This window comes from Balaenoptera borealis (genome assembly GCF_965194805.1).
Source record: "Balaenoptera borealis genome assembly, chromosome: 18".
NCBI lineage: Eukaryota > Metazoa > Chordata > Mammalia > Artiodactyla > Balaenopteridae > Balaenoptera > Balaenoptera borealis.
The window spans coordinates 69,449,622-69,475,439 of record NC_138877.1 but is presented as its reverse complement, the minus strand read 5'-3'; the positions used below and the strand labels follow the sequence as shown (position 1 = coordinate 69,475,439).

Below are 25,818 nucleotides of genomic sequence, written 5' to 3'. Positions count from 1 at the left end.
GGCTGGGTGAAGTGCTCTTGTCTTTTAAGCCCCTCGTCTCTTAAACACTCGGCTTTCTTCACTCATCTTCCTCTTCCTCTCACCCCTGGCAGGACTGAGAACTGGATACTTGTCCGTGGGCTTCTGGTCACGCTGTGAGGCGGGACGGCTTCTGGTGTCCTGTTCAGAAGGATTCTGAGGTCAAACGCTTTTCAGACTCAGACTCACTGTGATGTGAGATTCCAGGGCAACACGGTTTTGAAGAACAAGCTTACAGGTGAGAATTGTTTTTTCCTCTGTTCTGGAGTGTTTGCTGTTCCTAAACTGTAGAGCACCAGAGGAAGTATGTTGATAAGAGTGTCAGTTGGAAGTCCTGTCTTTTTGTCTTTTAGGAATATTAGGGAAACTGTCTGTTCTTCCCTGAACACATTTTTCCAGATAATGTGCCTTTGGTCTTTTTCTTACTGATTTGTAAGAATTCTTTATACATTGGGGGTGCTATTCTTTTGTCATATATGTTACAACTACTTCCCCATTTTTTTTTTTTTTACTTTGTTTACAGTACTTATACTCTGCAGAAACATTTAATTTTAACATAGGGAAAAAAATGTCAGTCTCCCCTTTACAGTTTCCTTGTTTTGTGTTTTGCTTAGAAAGACCTGCCCATTTCAAGATCTTTTTTTAAAAGTCTGTGTTAACAGAGATAAATGACGAAAACTAGGAACATGTGATTCTGAAAAAGAAGGATACTGAAGGGGGCTCTTTCTACCAAAGAGTATAATATTTTGGCTTTAAGATGGGCCCTACATTGATAAGTCTTGAAGTTGGGAGATGGGTATTGGGGGAATCATTATATCATTATTTCTGTATATATTTGACTTCCCAAAATAAAAAAGTTTTCTGAAAAAAAAGAATAGTAGGTGGAAAAGCCATTTTGTCCCATTCATTCATATTCAGCAACTATTATCTACTGTGTGCTGAATACTGGGAGTATTTTGTTAATAAAGGCACAAGATCTCGGAACTTATATTTCTCACATAAGAGGCAGATGTTAATGTCATGGTTGAGGACACAACTCCTGTGTCAGACTGCCTGGCTTCAAAACCTGGCTCTGCCACGTACTGGCTGGGTGATTTGGAACTTTTTAATTTAAAACATGCGGGATAATGATCGTGTCTACCTGATAGGGTTTTGGGGAGGCTCGAATGGGAAAACGCACGAAAATTCCTTTGCGTGGTACTTAGCATTTAGTAAATGCTCAAGCGTAAACTCTGAGGAAGAGAATACGGTAACTTCAGTCGAGCCAGGACCACGGGAGAGGAGCAGCTGCTGAGAGATGTATGGAGTGGGGTCATGACCTCGCCTGGGCTGCCTGAGTAGGGTTGGGAGAACTGTTCAGAGGAGCAGACTTTCGAGTGGAGATGTGAGACGTGGAAAACACGTCTTTTAATCAAAAGTGCCTTCCTTTGTGGCGGAATGAGGAGGGCAAGGTGACAGCAGAGAAAGGGCCCAGGCGAGGGCTTGGCGACTGGAGGAAGCAGGTTTGACTTTGTCTTAGTTTCCTGGTGCTGCCAGAGCAAGTGCCACCAACTCCACGGCCTGAAACCACCCAGATTGATTGTCCTGTTCTTCAGACCAGGAGTCCAGCTGGGTGTCACTGGGCTGAAATCAGCGGCTGTGTCCCCTCCTGGAGGCTCTAGAGGAGAATGTGTTTTCTCGACTCTGCATCTCCCACTTGAGGGGGAGCACCGCTGCGTCCCTCGGACACCCCCTCCCGCCCCAGGCCCCGCCCGCTCACAGGTCCCCGCACCCAGCCAGGAGAGCGGCTGGGTAGTTTTGGTGATGTAACTGCTCTATATGGTTACAGGAATCAATCAACTTTAAAACTCATAGAATTATACAACAAAAAAGGTCATTTTACTTTATATAAATTCAAATAATAATAATAATAAAGAATGAAAGCATGAGAGCATGCAACTATTGTAAAACACTGAGTTAAAAATAGAAGGTAGACATAAGAGCATTCTGAATTAAGCTAAGATGGCACAATCCACTATTACTATTAAAAGAGACTTCAGCAAGATACAAACCAAAGACAATGAAAGAGCTTTGTTTTGATCTTGCTTTGAAAAAATCAGCCGCACAGGCTATTTTAGACAACTGGGGAAATACGAATACAGCATATTAGGGATTCTTTGTTCATTGTTAGGTAGGATTGTAGTTATTTAAAAACCTAAACTTTTGGGCTTCCCTGGTGGTGCAGTGGTTAAGAATCCACCTGCCAATGCAGGGAACACAGGTTCAAGCCCTTGTCCGGGAAGATCCCACATGCCACAGAGCAACTAAGCCCGTGCGCCACAACTACTGTGCGCCACAACTACTAAGCCTGTGCTCTAGAGCCCGCGAGCCACAACTACTGAAACCTGCGCTCCCTAGAGCCCATGCTCTGCAACAAGAGAAGCCACCGCAATGAGAAGCCCACGCACCACAATGAAGAGTAGCTTCCACTTGCCGTAACTAGAGAAAGCCCGCGCGCAGCAACGAAGACCCAATGCAGCCAAAAATTAATAATAAATAAATAAATAAATTTATTTTAAAAAACAGAAATAAAAACTAAACTTTTAAGTAAAATTCAGTACCAAAATATTTAGGGGTGAAATGACATAGTTTTAGGTATTTGCTTCAGAATTCTCCAGAAGCAAGCAAACGAACAAAAACTCAAAAAACAAAGAAAGGAGGGCAAATGGAACAGGTATGGCAAAGCCAGGATGGTGCATGGATCCTGATGCTGTGTGAGTACACAAGGGCTTACTGTGCTCTGCTTTTGAGAAGGGCTGGAAATGTTTATAATGACAAGAAAAAAAACCCCAGTGACTTATTCTTTATAAATGCTCCCAAGAATGCCATCTAACTGTTCTTTATTCATTTAGAAGATGTACTAATTTCCCCTCACAGCTTTTATTAGGCTTTTATAATCTGCATCTAACTTTACAGAAAATCAAATCAAGGGAGAAAGAGTAATTCAAAGCAGTTGTGATTCTTCTCAAAAATAAGGGCTAAAAGAATGCTTTTCAAAACTCATTTAATGCTCATAAATTATTAAGACCATCATGAGATGTAGAAATATTAATAATTTTCATTAATTTGTCTGCTGTATCCTCCTAAGTGCAGATGACAATGGCAGGAAGGGGTAATTAATGCTCAAATATTTTAAATAAATTGAATAAGTTACTGAATTAAATTTATTTTATATATCTTATAAATATTTTTGGTTTTCTGGTGATGTTCTACATTTAAATATGTTAAATATTCTATATTGGAAAATAAGTAAATTAAAACCAGATTATTTTATATAGATAAGGTCTTTCTTGAATCTCACCAGTTGACACATCATAGTTGGCAGAGGATTACAGAATAGTGTCTGGGTACATGATCCATTTTGCGGTGATCCATTGTATCACTGCGTACATACGTATCTTGTGCGTGTCTCCTTCCTGTTTTACCGTTAGTGTCGTAATTGCTCTTCCCGTCAGTTTTGTGCTGGCTTACATTGATGGGTGAATAGTTAATGACATGAGAGCAAATGGACATAAGCAGAGAGTAATTTCTTTGAATGCCTTTTAGCTGTGGTGAACACTGTTGTAGTTTAAAAATGGACTGCTTCCATATGTCTGAGGCAGTAGAAAAAGCTTGCGTTTCAATCCCTTTTTCCTTATTAAAGCATGTCGAGCTCAAGGAAGAAAACCATTTGAAATTTGTGAAATAAAGCTCATACATCTCCCTTTGGATGATTTAGGGACCATGGTCACTGGTCACTCTTGCTTGAAAGCATGGAGTTGACTCCTGGACTAATTACCAGTATGTCCCTGCTGTTGTCGTCACCTCACTGCTAGCATTAGGTGAAACTGTGAGGTCTCAGCGTGGACAAGGCCATTGCTGAGGGAGGGCCTGTCTTTAAATTCAAGTCTCACCCATTAGCTGCTGTGGTTTGAGCTTCCAGTGGGTAGTATTATTGTTTAAAAAGAGTGGACATTACTGTCATCTAATTGGAAGAATGGTGTCCATATAGGTTTTGCTTTGTGACTAGAACCTCTCTGCTTTTGCTCCTGAAAAGTTGCTGAAGGGTTAGACCTATTGACAGACCTTCCCTTGTGACACAGGGCATCAGAAAGAAAAGCCGAGCCTGACAGAGGAAGGGAGATTGAGGACAGGTGGCCGGGTGGGCTTGAGGTTGCTGTGGTCTAAAGCCTTGGAGGCCAAATACTAGGAAAATTCGGTTCAAAATGTAAACAAAAGGCATGGGTTTCTGTGGTTAAGTCATTTTTGGTTTAAAACTAGCATATGGGGACTTCCCTGGTGGCACAGTGGTTAAGAATCCGCCTGCCAATGCAGGGGACGCGAGTTTGATCCCTGGTCCGGGAAGATCCCACATGCCGCGGAGCAACTAAGCCCGTGCGCCACAACTATGGACCCCGTGCGCCGCAACTACTGAAGCCCGTGTGCCGCAACTACTGAAGCCCGTGTGCCTAGAGCCCGTGCTCCGCAACAAGAGAAGCCACGGCAATGAGAAGCCTGTGCACTGTAACGAAGAGTAGCCCCTGCTCCCCACAACTAGAGAAAGCCCGCGCACAGCAACGAAGACCCAACGTAGCCAAAAAAAAAACAAAACACTAATATGAATTGACCCTTACATCAATTAGGATTGGAATAAGTCAAAAATACTGAAGGATTAGTAAGGATGTTGCCTCCATTGGACCCAAGTCTTTGTTTTAAGAGTTGTTACAGATGTTCTTTAAATTTGATGCTTGTTGACATTCATTAAGTCTTAGGTATATTTTTTTTGGAGGAGGGTTGGAGGAAGGCATAATGGAAATGTATTGGGGCTTTAAGTCCAGGGTTTGGAACAGCAGGCTAATACACCTGCTGCCCCCTGGTGGCAGCGTATTAAATAGTGCAGTTCAGAGGTGAGGAATTCTGGAGAGCTAAAGTCCACTGTATTGATAGAAGTGGATTGTAGAGGGAGCCAGGAGATGGTTTCTCTTTCCAGCTCTTCTCATAATTTCTACCTGTAGTTATGATCTTAGGCAAATAATTTAGTTCGGTTAAAGTCTAGATTTCACTTCATTCTACTTTAAAATGTAATTTCTAAAATTTCTTCCTATTTTAACATCTTAAAATTCTCCAATAGTAATGGCAAATAATATGTAGTGAAAGATATCAAGCTCCACTTTTTCCTTTACCAGCTGAATTTTAAAAAATCCGAGATATTTATTTAAGAAAGCAGACTCCAGAGCAACTCCTCAAACTTAATACGGATTTGGCTCTGGACCGCAGGCTGCACGGATCTATCTGCAGCACGGTCCATAATGAATCAGCATGATGACCCTGCGTTATTATGAGCGCCTACAAGGTGCATCGTTTAAAACTTAATTTTCTTATATTTAATAGTGGTTAAAAAACCCATAAAATTTACCATCATTTTCAGTGTACAGTTCAGTAGTGTTAAGTGTAGTCACATTGTTGTACAACAGATCTCCAGAACTATTTCATCCTGCAAAACTGCAACTCTGTACCCACTAAACGACAACTCCCCATTCCTTTCTCTCTGCAGCCCTCGGCAACCATCATTCTTCTTTGTCTCTGTGTATTTGATGACTCTGGGTACCTGGTATAAGTGGAATCACACAGTATGTCTTTTTGTGATTCACTTATTTCACTTAGTATAATGTCCTCAAGGTTCATCCATGTTGTAGCATGTGCCAGGAGTCCTTTCCTTTTTAAGGCTGAATATCAAACGTAGAGACCACATTTTGTTTATTTGTTCATCTGTTGATGGACACTTGGGTGGCTTCCACCTCTTAGCTATTATAATATTATTATAATTATTTTTATAATTATATATTACTAATGCAGAGAGGGTTTATTTATACAATTTCTTTTCTGTGTATAAAAGGTCAAACTTCATTATAAAGAACACCATTCAACCGCGCTAGATAACTAGGATATGGCTTTTTGTATGGATAAGTTAAAAAGGAACTAACGTCTGTTGGACACAAGCTCTGTGCCAGGCACTTATATATCTGTGATACATTCTAGTGTTTAGTCCTTATAATAATTCTGTAATTTACCCTGTCTCAGAAGGGGACCAGTACTTACTAAAATCACCACGTGCCAGAATTTTGATATACATTACCTCATATAATCCTCATACGTCAGTCCTTGAGGTGGGCATTATTATCCCCTTTTTTAAAAAATATTTATTTATTTATTTGGTTGCACTGGGTCTTAGTTCCAGCAGGTGGGCTCCTTAGTTGCGGCTTGTGGGCTCCTTAATTGCGGCATGCAAGCTCTTAGTTGCAGCATGCATGTGGGATCTAGTTCCCTGACCAGGGATTGAACACGGACCCCCTGCATTGGGAGCGCAGAGTCTTATGCACCGCACCACGAGGGAAGTCCCTATCCCCATTTTTTAGGTGATGTTAACTGAGGTTCAGAGGGATGAACCACCTTGAACAAGGTTACACCACTAAAGGCAGCAGGGTTTCACCTGACTTGGAAATGAAACACGTCCAGTTCAAAAGCATGTGTCCTTCAGCCTACACCCTGCTCTCCCGCTGCCCGTAGTAACACCTACACCTGTGATCCGAAGGGTGTGGGACCAGCATCAAGAAATTACACTGCTGTCCTAATTTATAAGTAGAGAAACTTCTGTAGTGTCTTCCCATTAAATAAACAGCCCTTTGGGTTTTCTTTGCAGAGATTCAGGTGAATCTGAATCTGAAACACAACCAGCCTGGCCTCCCGGCTGATTTTGTAGTCTCCCTAGGACTTCCAAAAGAGTGGCTCTCATGTCCAGTGCCCCCATTCCTGAGGTTATTTTTCTCTTTCTCTCTTTGGCTTGGTGGGGAGCCGGGACCGTTTTCGCTGCTCTGAGCTGCCACCTCTCTTGAATGCCGTGGTGTTTGGGGCTGGAGCTTTGATCTGCTCCCTGCATGGTGTTTTCACACAGGGAGGGGGTCCTCGACTGTCCTTGTAGATGGTGGTTTTCTTGGGGACTCAGCAAACTCTTGGAGAGGCCCAGTGCAGCATTTCCTCACGTAGGGGAATACAGATACAGATGCGTAAGTGAACAACTGGCAAGTTTGATGGTAAATGAGATTTTTACATAGTTTCAAAGTATCTCCTTATGAAATTTTCATCAACTCGTGTCACGCGGGGCTTGGGGGAGAATAACTTCACCGTGAAGCTGGGAGTGGCCTGGCAGTCACCACTTTCTCTGGGTGACCGGAGTGAACGTCATCAGTGATGGGACAGATTGGAGTCATGTGCCATCCAGTAGGCAGTGAGAAGAACACAGCATCATTTCCAGAAGATTCCCGCTGAAGATGGGTGACCTGAATCTAACCATGAGGCAAAGCCGGAAAAAAAACAAGTTGAGGAACAGAAACAGATGGCCTGAAATCATTAAAAGCATGAAAATCAAAGTCAAAGAAAGACTGAGGGATTGTTTCAGTTTGGAGGAGATTGAAGGACAAGACGAGGAATGCAGTTGGGATTCTGCACGGGGTCCTTCGCTATAAAGAACATCATTGGACAAGCGACAGAACTTGAAAGGGGTCTGAGAGAAGGTGGTCAAGTGCCTGTGCTGATGTCCTGCTGTTGAGGGCTGTGGCGTGGGTGTATGAGGGGGTCCTGGTGGGAAACGGACATGAACACGTGGCGGGAGGGGCATCAGGTTGGCAGCTCTCTGAGCAAACGTCTCCTGGATGCCCGCCCCCTTCCCTTGTCCGAGGGCTGAAGGCTGAGTATCTGGGCCTCCTAGAAGATGGGGAGACAGACCTGGGTGGCCCTGCTACGAAGGCAAAGGGGCTGTCTGTTCTGGGGTCAGTTCTGCCCCCAAGGGAGGGTGTTTGAGGTGACCTGGCAACGTTGCAGGCCGAGTGGGATTTTGCACCTTGAGGCCTGAGGAGTGGCCTGAGGCAGTGGCAGCCTCGTGAGCAGAGGGGGGCACAGGTCGCACCCCCAGGGCAGTGTGAGGCCCGGCCTGGATGAGGCGGGGAGAGACGGGTCTGGACGGTGAGCCAGCACGAAGAGCCTTGGGCTTGACCCTTTGGATGTGTTACCTGTAGCTGCGGAACAAATCACCCCAGCATCAGTGGCTGCAAACAACAGACACCCTCCCACGGCTGGGGGCTGAGACTCTGAGAGCCGCCTCACTGGGTGCCTCTGGCCCGGGCTGGTGGAGCTGGGGTCTCTGGGGGCTAAATTGGGGGCATCTGAGCTCGCTCACGTGACAGCCAGCAGGCCTTGGGTCCTTTCCGTCTGTCTTGGGAGACTCTAGCTCCCCTCCACGTGGCAACGCTTCTGCGTACTTCTGCTAATTTGACCTTGTTGCGGAGCCTGTGAGGCAGGCAAGATGGGAGTTTGCTCCCAGTGAGGCTGAGTGAGGCCACCCAGGGGCTGCCCTGGACCCAGTCCCTTTGAAGCCCACTGCCGTACACGGCCTGGAAGACGCCCCAGGCAGCAAGGCTCCGGTTCCGCTGTCTTCTCAGCGCAGGGAGCCTCTGGAGGGTGATCTTTTGAGCAGAACTAATAATTTTTTATTTGTTGTTTATGTCATTCAAAATAACTCTACTACCTGTGGCCTGAATGTTTGTGTCCCCCCAAGGTTCATATGTTGAAATCCTAACCTCCAGTGTGATGGTTATTTGGATCTTGGGCCTTAAGGAGGTGATTATGTCATGAGGTTGGAGCCCTTATGTATGGGATTAGTGCCCTTATAAAGGGACCCCAGAGAGCTCCCTGGCCCCTTCTGCCAGGTTGAGGACACAGTGAGAAGATGCCCTCTGTGAACCAGAAGGTGGGCCCTCACTGAACACTGAATCTGCTGGTGCCTTCTTCTCAGACTTCTCAGCCTCCAGAACTGTGAGAAATAAATGTTTGTGGTTTATAAGTCATTCCGTTGATGGTAATTTTGTTATAGCAGCCCGAGCAGACTAAGACAAACTCCATTTGTTGGGTGCCTGCACGTGGAAGGCTCCGTGCTGGGTGCTTTCCTGTGCTGTCTCGGGGTGCCACCCTTCTCCGTGAAGTACGGCTGAGCGATTGGGCAGAGAAGGAGATGACAGAGGCCCAGAGGTTCTGTCATCTGCCAGCGTCGCTGCCCAGGCCTGTCTGATCCCGAAGCCAGTCACCCCCTGGCACCGCTTCTGCCACCTGGGGCCCCAGGTGGAGGTGTGAAGAGCATCCCCGGGCAGCACCGTGGCCGAGTTCTTCTAAGTAAGGGGATGTTGACACACAGATTTGCTTTTCTTTTGACAATAGCAAAAGAGGACCACATGGAGAATGTTTGGCCTGCACTGTGCACGTTTCAAAATCACATTGTTCGGGTGTTCGTATCACCAGGAAAGAGAGGCCTCATGTCTCAGAAGAGCCCTCAGTGGCAAGACAGGCTCTAAACTGGGTCAGAAATGGGAGCAATGAGGCAAGAGGTGGGTCTTACCTCTTAATAACAATCAGGAATAAGCAGCTCACTGGGGCAGTTTGTAACTAATAGGGAACTTTTGCGTGTATGAGAAAATGAAAACCAGTAAAACAGAGTTCACGGAAGTTTAGATAATTAATGGTGAGTTCAAGGAAGTTTAGATAAACAATGGCGAGTTAATAAGAGAAATGTAACTTGAAATACTGAAACTGAGAGATTAAAGTGTCCCGGGAATATTGACGTTTAATGAGACAGGTGAGTATAGCCAAGGGCTCACCAATGAGTGTGGAGTCGAAAGTCAGGGAGGAAAGAGAGGACTGTTTCTTGGGACTGGGTAGATGAGACCATGCGTGACTGATGGGGTCTGGGGGCGTGTGCTTGGGATGAAATGACCCCCACGCTGCCGAGCCCTGGAGGAGATGGGGAAGGGGTGCAGCCTGGGCCGTGGAGATATTCTGGATATCAAAGATTTCTCCACATACACATCAGTCTTGCTAGATCACATTTCCTGGTTCTTTAGAAAATAACTTGGTTGTACTTTAGGACACTCAGTCCCAGGACCACACTTAAACATAAACAGAAAACTTGGACAGGAGTCTAGCAAAACAAAGATCTATTATGTGAAATGGAAATGCCTATAACAAACAGAACCAAAAACACAGGCAAGCCAAAGGGATCTAACGGGGTCAAGTGATGCTGGCAGGTGAGGTGGATGTGAGTCTTTAACTGGGAGGGTCATCTGGGGAGAACAGTAGGGACAGGCGATGGTCAGCAGGACTTGCAGGTTCTTGCTTGATGTCCTGGGGACATTTTCTTCCTGAGGGCCTGACTGAGGAAGGGGTTTTCACCCAGCTGGGAAGTGCGATGCCACACAGGCTGGAACTTGACTCCAGGGTGATTCACATTGTCTCTGGAAATGGACTTCAGTGAAGCTCCCCTGGGTAGAAGCTAAAAGAGAAAAGGCTTCTCAGCCATCTTCATTCAAATTGGAGCAGAGAGGAATGAGTGAGTCACTTTGGCAAAGAAAAGGCCTAAAGTTTATGGAGTGCAAACGTTTTACAAGAAGCAAGTAAAATCATGGTGGATAAAAGGACTTTGTTCAAATGCTGATGTTTGATAGGCATTTAAAAAAAATAGATAGGCTTTATTGATTTGCGTGTGATAAAATATGCCCATTTAATATTTCAAGTTTAATGAATTTTTAAAAATTTCAATGAGTGTTTATAAATGTACATACTCATGGAATCACCACCATAATCAGATACGGAACATTTCCATCCACCCAGAAAGTACCTCATGCCCCTTTGCGTCAGTTTTCTCTCCCCTCTGCCCAGCCCCCAGCAGGTGCAGCTCTGTTTTCTGTCGCTGTGATTTGCTTTTTCCAGAATGTCATTGGAATCATATGGCATGTGGTCTTATGTGTCTGGCTTCTTTCACTCAGCATATGCGTTTAAGATTTATGCATATTATTATATCTACATCCCTCAATTTGTCTATGGATTCTCAAGTTTATGGACATTTGGGTTGTTTCTAACTATCGCCTATTGTGAATAGAACTGCTATAAACATTCAGGTATAGGTCTTTATGTGAATATATGAAATCATTTGTGGCAGGTGTATTCCCAGGAGTGAGATTGCTAGGTTATATGGTAAATATATGTTTAACTTTTAAGATTGTCTTCTAAAGCTGCTGCACCATTTTGCATTCCCAGAAGCCATGTTATAAGAGTTTCAGTTACCCTACATCCTTGCTGCCAACACTTGATATTAGCAGTATTTTCAATTCTGCCCATTCTAGTAGGTGCATGATGGTATACTTTGTGGTTTTTATTTTCATTTCCCTAATGATGATGTTGAGCATCGTTTCGGGTGCTTACTTGAGATTCATGTATTGTTGGTAAAGTGTCTGTTTAAATCTTTTGCCCATTTTTAATTGGGTTGTTTTGCTTCTTCCTGAGTTTTAGGAGTTCTTTGTATATTCTGGATACAAGTCATTTATCAGATATGTAGTATTTGTTTTGCAGATAGTTTCTCCCAGTCTGTGTTTACCTTTTCATGTAATCATGGGTACCTTTTGAGAGCAGACGTTTCTGATTTTGATGAAGTCCACCTTATCCATGTGTTCTTTTTATTTACTTTTTGTTTCCTAATAAAAGGTTTTTCTTCTAGAATTTTAGCTCTTGCAGTTGGATACATTTTGAGTTTATTTAAGTATATTTATATGGTGTGAGATAAGAGTTGTAGTTCTTTTTTTTTTTTTGTATATGGGTATCCTATTTTTCATCACCATTTGTTTCAAAGACTGTCCATTCACTTTGGCACTTTTATCAGAAACAATTGGCCATACAAGTGTGGGTCTACCTCTGGACTCTATTCTGTTCCATTGATTTATTTTTACCAGTTATTTTTATTGAGATATAAATCACATACCATAAAATTCACCATATCAAAGTGTACAATTCATTGGTTTTTAGTATGTTCACAAGATTGTGCAACCACCAGCACTACCTAATTGTACATTTTCATCACCCCCAAAAGAATATTTCGTTGATTTTTTTCCAGCTTTGTTGAGATAGAATTGACATATAACATTTTATAAGTTTAAGGTATAATGTGTTGATCTGATACACTTATATATTGCAATATGACTACCATCTTAGTGTCAGCTAACACGTTTATCGTGTCACTTAATTACATTTCTTTTTTGTGGTGACATTTAAGATCTACTCTCTCAACAACTTTCAAGTATATAATACAGTGTTGTTAACTATATTCACAATGCTGTGTGTTACATCTCCAGAACTTATTTGTCTTCCAACTGGACATTTATATCCTTTGACCAACATCTCCCCATTTCTCCCAACCCCCCAGCCCCTGGTAACCACCATTCTACTCACTGTTTCTACAAGGTTGGCTTTTTAAAATTCCACATATAAGTGAGATCATACAGTATTTGTCTTTTCTCTGTCTTATTTCACTTAGCATAACGTCCTTAAGGTCCATGCATGTTGTTGCAAATGGCAGGATTTCTTCTTTCTCATGGCTGAATAATATTACACACACACACACACACACACACACACACACACACACACACACAACCTTCTTTATCTGTTCATCTGTTGACAGACACTTAGGTTGTTTCCATATCTTGGCTGTTGTGAAAAATGCTGCAATGAACATGGGAGTGCAGGTATTTCTTCACTATCCTGTCTTCACTTCCTTTGCATATTTACCCAGAAGTGGAATTACTGGATCATATGGTAGTTCTATTTTTGACTTTTTGAGGAGGCTCCGTATTGTTTTCCATAGTGGCTGCACCAATGTACATTCCTACCAACAGTGCACAAGGGTTCCCTTCTCTCCACATCCTCACTTGTTATCTCTTCTTGATGACAGCCAATCTAACAGGTGTGAGGTGATATCTCATTATGGTTTTGATTTGCATTTCCCTGATGATTAGTGATGTTGAGCACCTTTTCGTGTACCTGTTGGCCATCTGTATGCCTTTGGAAAAATGTCTATTCAGTTCCTCTGCCCATTTAAAAATTGGATTTTTGTTGTTGTTGAGTTGTATAAGTTCTTTATATATTTTGAATATTAATCCCTTATCAGATATATAGTTTGCAAATATTTTCTCCCCTTCCATAGGTTGCCTTTTCATTCTGTTGACTGTTTCTTTTGCTGTACAGAAGCTTTTTAGTTTGATGTAGTTCCACTTAACTGATTTTTGCTTTTGTTGCTTGTGCTTTTGGTGTCCTATCTAAAAAATTGTTGCCAAGACCAGCATCAAGGAGTTTTTTCCCTGTGTTTTCTTGTAGGAGTTTTACAGTTTCAGGTCTTATGTTTAAGTCTTTAATCCATTTCAAGTTGATTTTTGTGAGTAGTGTAAGATAAGGGTCCAATATTATTTTTCTGCTTGTGATTATCCAGTTTTCCTAACACCATTTATTGAAGAGACTGTCCTTTCCCAGTTGTGTATTCTTGGCTCCCTGTCAGTATTACTTGACCATATATGCTGGGATTTATTTCTGGGCTCTCAACTGTGTTCCATTTGTCTTTGTGCTTATTTTTATGCCACTACCATACTGTTTTAATTACTGTAGCTTTGTAGTATAGTTTGAAATCAGGCAGTGTGATGCCTCCAGTTTTGTTCTTCTTTCTCAGGACTGCTTTGACTACTTGGGGTCTTTTGTGGTTCCATACAAGTTTTAGGATTTTTTTTCTATTTCTGTGAAAAATGCCATTGGGATTTTGATAGGGATTCCATTGAATCTACACATAGCTTTGGAAAGAGTGGACTCTTATGTCTGTTGTGATCCTGTGTATTTCTGTGGAATCAGTTATAATGTCTTCTCTTTCATTTTATTTACTAGAGTCTTCTCTCTTTTTTTCTTAGTCCAGCTAAAGGTTTGTCAATTTTATCTTTTAGAAAAACAGGTTTTAACTTTTGTTGTTCTATTATTTTTCTGGTCTCTATTTTATTTATTTTTGCTCTGATCTTTGTTATTCCTTTTTTCTTCCAACTTTGGGCTTAATTTGTTTTTCTTTTCCTCATTCCTTGAGGTGTAGAGTTAGTTGTTACTATAGGTATTTATCACTGTAAACCTAAAACTGCTTTTGCAGTATCCCATAGATTTTGGTATGTTGTTTCCATTTTCATTTGCTTGAAGATTTAAAATTTTTTTCTTTTGATTTCTTCTTTGACTAACTGGTTGTTCAAGAGTGTATTGCTTAATTTCCACATATTTATAAATTTTTCCAGGTTTTGTCTTGTTGTTGCTTTCTAGTTTCATACCACTGTGGTCAGAAAAGATACTTGCTATGATTTCAGTCTTCTTAAATTTGCTAAGACTGGTTTTGTGACCTAACATATAATCTATCCTAAAGAAAGTTCCATGCGTGCTTGAGAAGATCGTATATTCTGCCACTGTTGGATGGAATGTTCTATAAATGTTTGTTAGGTACATTTGGTTGAATCTATGGTTCAAGTCCAATGCTTCCTTGTTGATTTTCTGTCTGCATGATCTATCCATTGATGAAAGTAGGGTATGGAAGTCACCTACTATTGTGGTTTTGTCTGTTTCACCATTCAGATCTGTTCCTATTTGCTTAACATATTTAAGTGCTCCCATGTTGGGTGCATATCTTTTTCCATCCCTTCACTTTGAGCTTATGTGTGTCCTTAAAGCTGAAGTGAATCTCTTGTAGGCAGCATATAGTTGGGTCTCGTTTTTTTTAATCCCATCCAGGCACTCCATGTCTTTTGATTGGAAAATGCAATCTACATTTTAGGTAATTGTTGGTAGGTAAGCACTTACTAATGCCATCTTATTGTTTTCTGGCATGTTTTATAGTTCCCTTGTTTCTTTCTTCCTTTCTTGCTGCCTTTCTATGGTGGTATGCTCCAATTCCTTTCTCTTTATACTTTTTGAATTTACTGTAGGTTTTTGCTTGTGGTTACCATGGGACTCACATAAAACATCTTATAGATGTAACAGTCTATTAGTACTCTGCCCTTTAACCTTTGTACCACAGTTAAGTGGTTACACCATATTACAGTATTAGAGTGTTCTAAATTTGGCTATGTATTTGCTTTTACCAGTGTATTGTATATTTTCATGTGTTTTCATGCTACTGATTAGAGTCTGTTCGTTTCAGCTTGAAGAACTAAAGCATTTCTAATAAGGCAGGTCTAGTGATGAATTCTCTCAGCTTTTGGCTGTTTGTCTGGGTAATTCCTTATTTTCCCTTCATTTCTTTTCTTTTCTTTTTTTTTTTAAAGAATTTATTTATTTATTTATTTTAGGCTGCGTTGGGTCTTCGCTGCTGCGTGTGGGCTTTCTCTAGTTGCAGTGAGCGGGGGCTACTCTTCGTTGCAGTGCGTGTGCTTCTCATTGCGGTGGCTTCTCTTGTTGTGGAGCACGGGCTCTAGGCGCGCAGGCTTCAGTAGTTGTGGTACGTGGACTCAGTAGTTGTGGCTCGCAGGCTCTAGAGCACAGGCTCAGTAGTTGTGGCACATGAGCTTAGCTGCTCCGTGGCATGTGGAATCTTCCCGGACCAGCGCTCGAACCTGTGTCCCCTGCATTGGCAGGCAGATTCTTAACCACTGTGCCACCAGCGAAGTCCTCTCTTCAATTCTGAAGGATAGCTTTGCCAGATAGGGTATTCTTCATTGGCAGGTTTTTTTTTTTTCTTTTCAGCACTTTGAATATATTATTCCACGCTCTCCTGGCCTGTAAGGTTTCTGATGAGAAATACACTGATAGCTTAATGGGTATTCCTTTATAGATTACAGTCTCCTTTTGCTGCTTTTAGGATTTTCACTTTGTCTTTGATTTTTGACAGTTTCATATAGTGTGTCTTAGAGAAGATCATTTTGGATTGAAATAATGGGGTGATCTACATATTTATGAATGTGGATGTCCAGATTTTTTCCCCAGGTTTGGGAAGTTCTCAGCCATTATTTCTTTAAGTAAGTTTTCTACCTCCTTCTCCCTCTCTTCTCTTTCTGGAACTCCAGTAATTCATATATCAGTTCTTTTGATGGTGTCCCATAATTCACCTAGGCTCTCTTCTCTGTTTTTCATTCTTTCCTCTTTATTCTCCTCTCACTGGGTTATTTCAAAGTTCCTATCTAACTCACAGATTCTTTCTTCTGTGTGGTCTGTTCTGCTGTTGGTACTGTCTGTTGCAGTTTTCATTTCTTTCTTCGAGTTCTTCAGCTCCAGAATTTCTCTTTGGTTCTTTTTTATAATTTCTGTCTCTCTGTTAATTTTCTCATCTTGTATGCATATTGTTTTCCTGATTTCAATTTTTTGAATTGCCTTTCTGGGTTTTCTTGTAGCTCAGGTTTCCTCAGAACAATTATTTTTCATTCTTTATTGAGTAAATTGTAGATCTCCATGTATTTGGATTTGGTTACTGGGAAATTATTGTGATCCTTTGGTGATGTCACATTTCCTTGATTTTTCATGTTCCTTAGAGTTTGTGTTCCTGTTTTCATATTTGGGGTAGTAGTCACTTCCTCCAGTCTTTCCTAACTGCCCAGGAGAGGTTCTGAAGCTTCCTCACACCTTGTATGAATACACCTGCTCCACACCTCCTGCATTCCTTTATGGCAGAATTCTTAGGCTTGTGTGTCTTCTCCTGATCTTACAACACACTAGGCTGGCCTAGTCGATAGCCTCTCGTTTTCACAAAATAGGTGCTGCAGCTCAAGTTGGTGTTTTCTCCCTAGCCTTATACCACATCTCGCTCTCAGGAGCATGTAAAGGGAGCTAGCCTGAGAGTGGGAGGAGGTGTGGGTGAGGCACGCAGGGTGCTGAGGGTGCCCGCAGGCCAGTTGGGAGGATCCTTGAGTGAGGCTTCCCCAGGGCTTGTGGACAGGCTTCCTGAGGCAGTCCACGATGTGGACAGCAGTTAATGACCTCCGAGAATCTAATCGGCTCTTCTTCCCATCTGCTCCCTGCCTCCAGTCATGGAGCCCCTGATTTAATACTCTGGATTCTGTGAGAGAGAAATGAGCCTCTTTGGCAGCGTCCCTACAGCTGGGGAAGCTGGGTGCTCACTCACCCTCTCCCTTTTCCCCGGGGGAGAAATCATGGGCCGAGAAGGTCTTGTTTAGCCATAAGTGTTCCACCTTGGGGGCGGGGTGATGCTGGCATAGTCAAGCTGTTCCTCTTACCTGACCAGTGTGTCCAAATACATTTTTTTCTGCTCTGGTGGAGTGCTGGAACCTCTCTTCTGGAAACCTGGATTACACCAGGGCTCTCTCATCCGTGGGTGACTGGCCAGGTCAGTGTTCTCCAGGTGCTCCGAGATGGCGGCTGAGAGGGGCTGGAGCCACTCACAGGTTCCTGCTGGTTCCACAGCCCCTATTACCTGATGTGCAGGTGGGCAAGACTCCACCTGAGTCCCTTGGCGAATGGCGCTGGATCCCACCGCTCCCACAGAGGTGCTTTTGTTTGTGGATGGATGCTAATTTTTGTTGTTGGCGGGGGGAGGGACAAAATCGAGGGACATCTTGTGACTCAGTACAACGTTGATCTTGATGTCTGTAATTTCTCTAATTCCACAGTCTTCTATGTACAGCTCTATAGTAAATATTGAAATACAAGCTTTGTTCAGCTTTTTCAATATTGTTTTTGCTATTCTGTTTGCTACTTTGAGCTTTTATATACATTTTAGAATCAGCTCATCAATTTCTACCAAAACAAAAAACAAAAAAAACCCCAGAACCTATTGTGACTTTCATTAAGATTATGTTGAATCTATAATTCAATTTGGGGAGAATTATCATTTTTACAATATTGAGTTCTGATCCATGAATACATGGTATATCTCTCCACTTGTTATATATTTAATTTCTCTCAACAATGTTTTAAATTTTTAGCTACAGGTCATGCACATATTTTGTTAATGTCCATTAAGTATTTCAGATTTTTTGGTGCTATTGCAAATGATATTGGATTTTTAAATTTCAAGTTCCCACTTTTTAATATATTTTATATTTTAAAATATACTAGTTCTCTGGTAGTATATAGAAATACAGTTGATTTTCACATATTGACCTTGTAGCCTAAGACTCTGCTATATATTCACTTATTAGTTCCAGTAGCTTTTTTGTCAGTTTTTTAGGATTTTCTGTACAATCATGTCAATTGCAAGCAAAGATAGTTTTATTTCTTCCTCAAGTGTATGCCTTGTATTCTTTTCTTCTTTATTACCCTGGCTAGGCTGCAGTATCCCATGTTGAATAGAAGTAGGAAGAGTGGAATCACTGCCTTGTTTCCAGTCTGAAGGGGGAAGTGTTTGATTATGCACCGTTAAAAAGGGTGTTAGGTGCAGGTTTTTCATAGATGCTGTTTATCAGATTTGAGGAAGTTCTCTTCTATTCCTAGTTTGCTGGTAATTTTTATCATGAATTGTTGAATTTTGTCAAATAACTTGTCCCGCATCTATTGAGATCATTGTAAGGTTTTCTGTTCGAATCTGTTAATATGGTGATTCATTGATTAGTTTTGAAATATTAAACTTACATTCCTCGGATGAAACAGTCCTTGGTACTGATGTATCATCCTTTTTATATATTGCTGGATTTGATTTGCTAATATTTATTTGTTCAGGACTTTTTTGCATTTATGTTCGTAAGAGGTATCTGGCCTGTAGTTTTCTTTTCTATGAATGTCTTTATTTGGTTTTGTTATCAGGGTAATATTGACCTCATAAAAGGAGTTGTGAAGTGTTCCTTCCTCTTCTGCTTTCTGGGAAAGTTTATTTAATATTGGCATTATTTATTCCTTAAATGTTTGGTAGAATTCACCAGTGAAGCCATCTGCCTCTCTGAGTAAAAGTTATAGAAAAGTTATAGTTATTTTTTCTTTAGTGAGCTTTGGTAGTTTGTGCCTTTAAAGGAATTTTTCCACTTTAAGTTGTAAAACTTACTGGTATAAAGTTGTTCACTGTATTCCCTTATTACCCTTTAATGTTTGTAATATGTATATCGATGTCCCGTCTTTGATTTCTTATGTTGGCAATTCATATTTTCTCTCTTTTTTGGCAAGGCGCATAAAAGTAGAGCAACTAGTACAATGATTCTCATGTATCTATCACCCAGAGTCAATAATGATCAACATTTTGCCACATATGCTTCATTAATCCTTTTTTTTTTTTACTTGAATATTTTATTTATTTATTTTTAAAAGCTGCTTTATTTTTTTTCATTTGTTTTTGTTTCTTTGGCTGCATTGGGTCTTTGTTGTGGTGCGTGGGCTTCTCATTGCAGTGGCTTCTCTTGTGGAGCATGGGCTCTAGGCACATGGGCTTCAGTAGTTGCAGCACGCAGGCCCTAGAGTGCACGGGCTTCATTAGTTGTGGCGCGTGGGCTCAGTAGTTGCGGCGTGCGGACTCTAGAGCGCAGGCTCAGTAGTTGTGGCATATGGGCTTAGTTGCTCTGTGGCAGGTGGAATCCTCCTGGACCAGGGATCCAATCCATGCCCACTCTATTGGCAGGTGGATTCTTAACCCCTGCGCCACCAGACAAGTCCCTACTTGAAGTGTTTTAAAGTCCTACACATTATATTTCACAACCCCCAGATACTTCCATATGCATCTCTTAAAAGTAAGGTTTATTTATTTTTTTAATAGAACCATATGCCATTATCCATTCCTAAAAATATTAACTGTGATTCCTTGGTGTCATCTTTTACCTAGGCATATGCCTGTAGGATTTTCCTGATTGTCTCAGAAATGTCATTTTATAGTTGATATGTTCAAATCAGAATCCACACAAGGTCCACACCTTACCCAGGGCTGTTATGTATCTTAGGTCTCTTAATCCGGGGCAGATCACCCTTACTTTTATTTTTTATTTTTTTAAATTTATTTTTATTAATTTATTAATTTATTTTGGCTGCATTGGGTCTTCATTGCTGCGCACAGGCTTTCTCTAGTTGTGGCGAGCAGGGTCTACTCTTTGTCGTGGTGTGCGGGCTTCTCATTGCGGTGGCTTCTCTTGTTGTGGAGCATGAGCTCTAGACATGCGGGCGTCAGTAGTTGTGGCACGCAGGCTCAGTAGTTGTGGCTTGCGGCCCTGGCGCGCAGCCTTCAGTAGTTGTGGCGCACGGGCTTAGTTGCTCCGCGGCATGTGGGATCTTCCCGGACCAGGGATGGAACCCGTGTCCCCTGCATTGGCAGGCGGATTCTTAACCACTGCGCCACCAGGGAAGTTCCACCCTTACTTTCAAAAAAATTTCTCCCACAGAATGTTTCACATTCTGGGTGTATCTGTTTGCTCCCAGTTGGTATCATTTGACTCTTCCATGATAGGAGTTTCTTCAAGCTGAGAGTAACTGTGATATGCCTTCGAGCCTCTGTCCCCCTGGGGATCCTTCCTTAGCTCTTATGCCCTGGAGGGGTGTGGAGTAGGGGCACCTCCCATTTCACGGCCTGGGGAACACCTGCTTCTCCGTCCAGCTCAGGCCAGGCCACTTCTATGAAGCCTGGGTCTCCCTCACCTCTGACCTCCACTACCTTATGTGTAGCACTGAATTATGTATCTTTGTCTTGTACGCTGTGGTTTCCTGTGTGTTTTAAGTCTTGTCCTCGCAAATCTGTTCTCTGTTACTGTATGTGTTCTTTAAATGTAATGTAATATTTTATGAAAGCATAACGCATCAGAGAAGTGTAGAAATCAGATAGCTTGGTGGATTTTCATAATTGGAGCACACCTATGCACCCAGCCCCTAGATCCGGCGTCCTCATGTCCTTCCAGGCATCGCTTTCCTCCCAGCGGTAACCTCTGTCCTGACGTCCAGCAGCAGAGATTAGTCGGGCTGTGATTTACCTCCGTGTAAATACAGTCATGGGAGTTCCCCGGCGGTCCAGTGGTTAGGACTTGGCGGTTTCACTGCCACGGGCCTGGGTTCAATCCCTGGTCGGGGAACTAAGATCCCGCCAGCCTCAACGGCACAGCCAAAAAAATTAATTCATTTTTTTTTAAAAGTAAATATATAATCACTCAGTATGTGCTGTTTTTGTCTGACTCTCACTCAGCATTGCTTTGAGGTTTATGTGTGTTGTTACACAGAACAACTTTGTCTGTTCTCATTGCTGTAGCGTTTTTCTCAGTTTACCGCTGTTCATTAGCCCACTTTACTGTTGAGGGACATTTAGGTAGTGTCTAGTTTTGGGCCATTCTAAATGGTACTGATCGGAATATTCTCATAAGTGTCTTTTTGGTGAACCTGTGTCTGCGTTTCTGCGGCACCTCTGCCTGGAGTGGAGCTGCCGGGTCGCTGGGTCCGCAGAGGCTTAGCTTTTATAGATGCCGCCAAATGGTCTTCCACTGCGGTTGCACTAATCATTTTTTAAAACACAAAATCTTACCCTGTCACTTCCCAGGCTTACCTGCTACCCTTCATTACCCCCATCACATGGAGTTGAAATCCAGAGTCCCAGCCTCCCTCCTTGGCCCCTTCTCCAGTGCTCCCGGCCCCCAGGGGTGCCCAGCTGTCCCCGCGACTCAGGCACCCCGACCCGTGCCTGCCTGTTGCCTGTATCTCCTGGAAGACTCTGCTCTTCAGGACGTGTGATGCCCTGCTTCCCTGTACATGTCTCCTCCTCCCCCAGCCCCCTGCCCACAGTTTGTCTTATAATCATCTTTTAGTGTATCCGCCTCCTCAGGCCACGGCTCCGTAAAAACAAGGGCTGTTTTGTTTATCATCGTGTTCCTGGCACCTAGCACAATGCCTGGCCCAAGCAGTTGCTCAGAAACTACTGAATGAGTGGATGAATGAATAACCTTCAACTAGCCTGGAAGTACTGAACGCTGGGCAGATGACAGTAACAGAAACCTGGCGGCTGGTGGGTCACTCCTCGCCTTACGAAAACTTTAAACCTGGCTTTGGTCTGTAAGCGGAAAAGAGCAGGGCTTAAAGCACAGCCCCTCCCCCAGGAGTGGCGACAGGTGGGGAGCCGCAAGGCAGTTTATCATCTTTCACATTTCACAGCCGTCATCTGCTATGAACACCAATGAGAGCTTCAGTATTTCTGCCACTAAGAAATGGCGGCAATGTGTGTTTCTCCTAGTTGGCCGCAGCATGTATTGGGAGGAGTTGTAGAGATTTGGGATTAAGCATTGACTTTAAATCCAGGCCCTTCCATTTAATAGCTGTGCTGTTCTGGTTAAATAACTCTTCTGAGCTCCAGTTTCTACGTGTGAAATGGGACAATAATATGTACCTTGTGGGGCTGCTGGAGGATTGGCGAGTTCTCAGAGATCCATGGACAGTCCCCATACGACGAAGTTTCTTCCCTTCTCCCGGGGCAATAGGTGAAAATAACAAACTGCGCTTCAGCCAGTTTCTGCTGGGCTGGGTCTTCCCTGAAGATCTGGGCGGAGCTGGATTGCACTGGCAGCTCTCCTTTTTCGTGGAGAAGGGGCTCAGCCTGCAGCTTGGGTAGAGAGCGGATAGGAGGACAGGGCCCCTCAGCTGCGGGGGGCGGGGGCCAAGCGGCTGCAGAGCTCTGTCTCAGGCCCCCAGGGGGACACCGGGCCGGGAAACACCTCCTTTCCTCTTGGGTGCTAGCACCTGGGGAGGAGGTGTAGCCCCCTGGGCAGTGTGGTCCCGGTGAGTTAGGGACCAGTGCTCTGGAGAATTGTCTTTAGTCCAAGATGGGTGAGCAGGAGGGGAGAGAGAAATTCCTTAACTCAAAAATAATTGAAATCATTACTGACTGTATTGAAACAGTTTACGTGGATTTTGAAGGATCAGCTCCCCGCTGCCTCTGCACCAGGTCCTCACTGGACAGCAGAGCCCAGGTCCCGGTTCTTGGGGGCCCATTCAGAGGACCGGCAGAGAGTGCATTGTTTTTAGGGGCTTCAACTAGGACTTTGGTAACCCTTAGACAGTTTTGTGAAGCATGGCCCTCTGGGGGGATTGCTCTTTTCCTCTTTTGGGAGGAATACCTGAGATACCAGGGAAATCTAGAAATACCAGCACAGGAGGGGAAGAAGATTCAGCTCATCCCACTGACCACGGGCTGGACCCACGACAGATGGGGCTGGAGAGAAGAGAGCGCTGATTTTCTTGCCCTTGGCTGACATTGCTTTGTTTGGGCTTTTTTTTTTTTTTTTTTAGGAAACTATTTTTATTTAGTTATTTATTTATTTTTGGCTGCATTGGATCTTTGTTGCTGCGTGCGGGCTTTCTCTAGTTGTGACGAGCGGGGGCTACTCTTCATTGTGGTGCATGGGCTTCTCATTGCAGTGGCTTCTCTTGTTGTGGAGCACAGGCTCTAGGTGCGCGGGTTTCAGTAGTTGTGGCACCTGGGCTCAGCAGTTGTGGCTCGTGGGCTCTAGAGCGCAGGCTCAATAGTTGTGGCACACGGGCTTAGTTGCTCTGTGGCATGTGGGATCTTCCCGGACCAGGGCTCGAACCCGTGTCCCCTGCATTGGCAGGTGGATTCTTAACCACTGCGCCACCAGGGAAGCCTGCTTTGTTTGTTTTTATATAAGAAAGTTGTTTGGTAACTAAAGTGCTCGGGCTATTCGATTAGGAAAATGGCTGAATAAGCCCAGTGGAGGTTCCCTGAGTCCTTCTCTTTATTATGATCGAAAGAACACTGTAAACTTAATTAAAAAAAAGAAAATCCCCATGATGAAAAACAGTTCTGTTGTTTTTGAAACAAGTTTGAAAAAGTGATTAAACTGAATGTAGCAGCGTCTTTTCTCTGATGACCACAAAGCGCTAACAAGGGATTTTTACATTTTAACTGGATTTTGCTCTCCTAGGAGTGGACCTCGTGTTGTCTTTTAAGTGCTTTTCAGAAGCCAAGTATAGACCAAATTGGGCTTTTTAGTAATATTTCGGGTCCTGGGATCCGCCCCCAAACACCAGAGGCCGAGGTGTGTGAAGCCGGGGAAGGCTGGTGTCGGCCTCCAGCCGGTCCCAGTAGCTTTTAAGGTAGGTTTTTGCTTTGCTTGTTTGGGTGGGGATATAGTTTCTAAGAGGGTTGGATTCACTTGGTTCAGCACATCCAGTTCCTTCATAAGCCCCAGTCACTCCAACAAAATATATTTTTCTGGGAATTTTGGACTCAAAGTATTCTGACTTCCGTCAGCGAGCAGTGACCAGCTTCATGTTCAGGACTCACGGGAATGTGAGTAAATGGATCCACTTTATGTAAAATATTTAAAAGCATGTTCAAATGGAATATTACTCAGCCATAAAAAGAAACGAAACTGAGTTATTTGTAGTGAGGTGGATGGACCTAGAGTCTGTCCTACAGAGTGAAGTAAGTCAGAAAGAGAAAAACAAATACCGTATGCTAACACATATATATGGAATCTAAAAAAAAAAAAAATGGTTCTGAAGAACCTAGGGGCAGGACAGGAATAAAGACGCAGACATAGAGAATGGACTTGAGGACACGGGGAGGGGGAAGGGTAAGCTGGGACAAAGCGAGAGAGTGGCATGGACATATATACACGACCAAATGTAAAATAGATAGCTAGTGGGAAGCAGCCGCATAGCACAGGGAGATCAGCTCGGTGCTTTATGCCACCTAGAGGGGTGGGATAGGGAGGGTGGGAGGGAGATGCAAGAGGGAGGGGATATGGGGATATATGTATACGTATAGCTGATTCACTTTGTTGTACAGCAGAAACTAACCACTGTAAAGCAATTATACTTCAATAAAGGTGTTAGAAAAATAAATAAAAAATAAAACTATGTTCAGCAACATGCCCTTAAGTTCCTCCCTGACTCCCTTTTTACTTGTAATTCAGAGTTTTAACTTCTCTCTCAGCTGTTTTAGTTGAATTTTACTTGGGTTACAAAAGCACTGAAAGGATTGGAATGCTTTGGGAACACTTATTAATCAAAAAACCCATCAGGCTTAATTTTGAGTTCTGTGTTTTCATTTTTTAAAAGGGGTCTTTTTAAAAAAGTCTTTAAAACTGGAGTTACGTGTGTGTTGGGAGTGGTTCCTCCTTCGGGCGCTCTGAGGAAGGCGTTGACTTTTCTAGGTTCGCACTCCTCTTGCCCACCTGACTGCCTCTAGGTAGCCAATGTCTTGTTAGAGAACTTAAGCTGCTTTTTAATAATAATCTTAGCAAAAGGTAATTCTGAAGGTGAATCTGTTATCGCTACCGCAAGCATTGAGTCCTGGATTCCAGAGCCCCTGGAAACAGAGTTCGGGTTGTTCCTGATTTGCTGGGGCCGGCAGTGCCGACCAGCTGGGGGCCCTGTGCTGGTGGTTTCTGAGCGGTGCACGGGGTTCCCTTTGTAGTGGAGGTGCTGTCCCGGGCTTTGGGGTTTGACATCTTGCAGTCGTATTTGGCGGTCATCTGCCAGAGCCTTCCCAACTAATTCATTCTGTCCCACAGCGTTGGCCCCTGGCTGGCTCTCGACGGTAGCCGAGCTCCTGTTGCCCACATCTCTCACCACCTGCTGTGGCCTTGCCCCCTTGGCCTGGGTGAGGCAGGCCCCTGCGAGGTTGGCAGTGGCCTGGCTTTGACCTTTGATCCCTCTTGTTCCTCCAAAGCTATGAAATACTACATTAAATACAGGGGGCCTAGCCTAGCCGGGGCCTTACCTGCATTTGTAACTATTTTATTCACTTTCGGGTAGGCCTGACTTCTAAAATGGTTATCCAGGAGTTGTTGAAGTGGGTGTATTTCTCTTCTTTCTAGGACATTTTGTTAGCCAACAACCTAGGAGGTAATAGCTTTGTGTGATATTTTCTAATTGTTCTGTGCTGCTTCTAACTTAAAGTTGCGTTCCCAAACTCCCATTTCTCACCTAGGAAAGCAAAAGAGTCAAATAAAAATCATTTTAAGTTAAACAGTT

At 43.2% G+C, this 25,818-nt stretch overlaps 2 protein-coding genes across 4 annotated transcripts in view; both read left to right on the top strand.

Moving 5' to 3' along the window:
* Nucleotides 1–25,818, top strand: part of TMTC4 (transmembrane O-mannosyltransferase targeting cadherins 4) — a 123,897-nt gene that overhangs the window by 78,592 nt on the left and 19,487 nt on the right. For both annotated transcript variants that reach the window (XM_082366101.1, XM_082366100.1), the window contains exon 21: nt 93–256. The gene's annotated coding sequence lies outside the window, so the exon portion shown is untranslated. The remainder of the gene's footprint in view (nt 1–92; nt 257–25,818) is intronic.
* Nucleotides 118–25,818, top strand: part of GGACT (gamma-glutamylamine cyclotransferase) — a 41,728-nt gene continuing 16,027 nt past the window's right edge. The window contains exon 1 of one of the 2 annotated variants that reach the window (XM_082366172.1): nt 118–256. The gene's annotated coding sequence lies outside the window, so the exon portion shown is untranslated. The remainder of the gene's footprint in view (nt 257–25,818) is intronic. The other variant, XM_082366171.1, reaches the window with a different exon arrangement.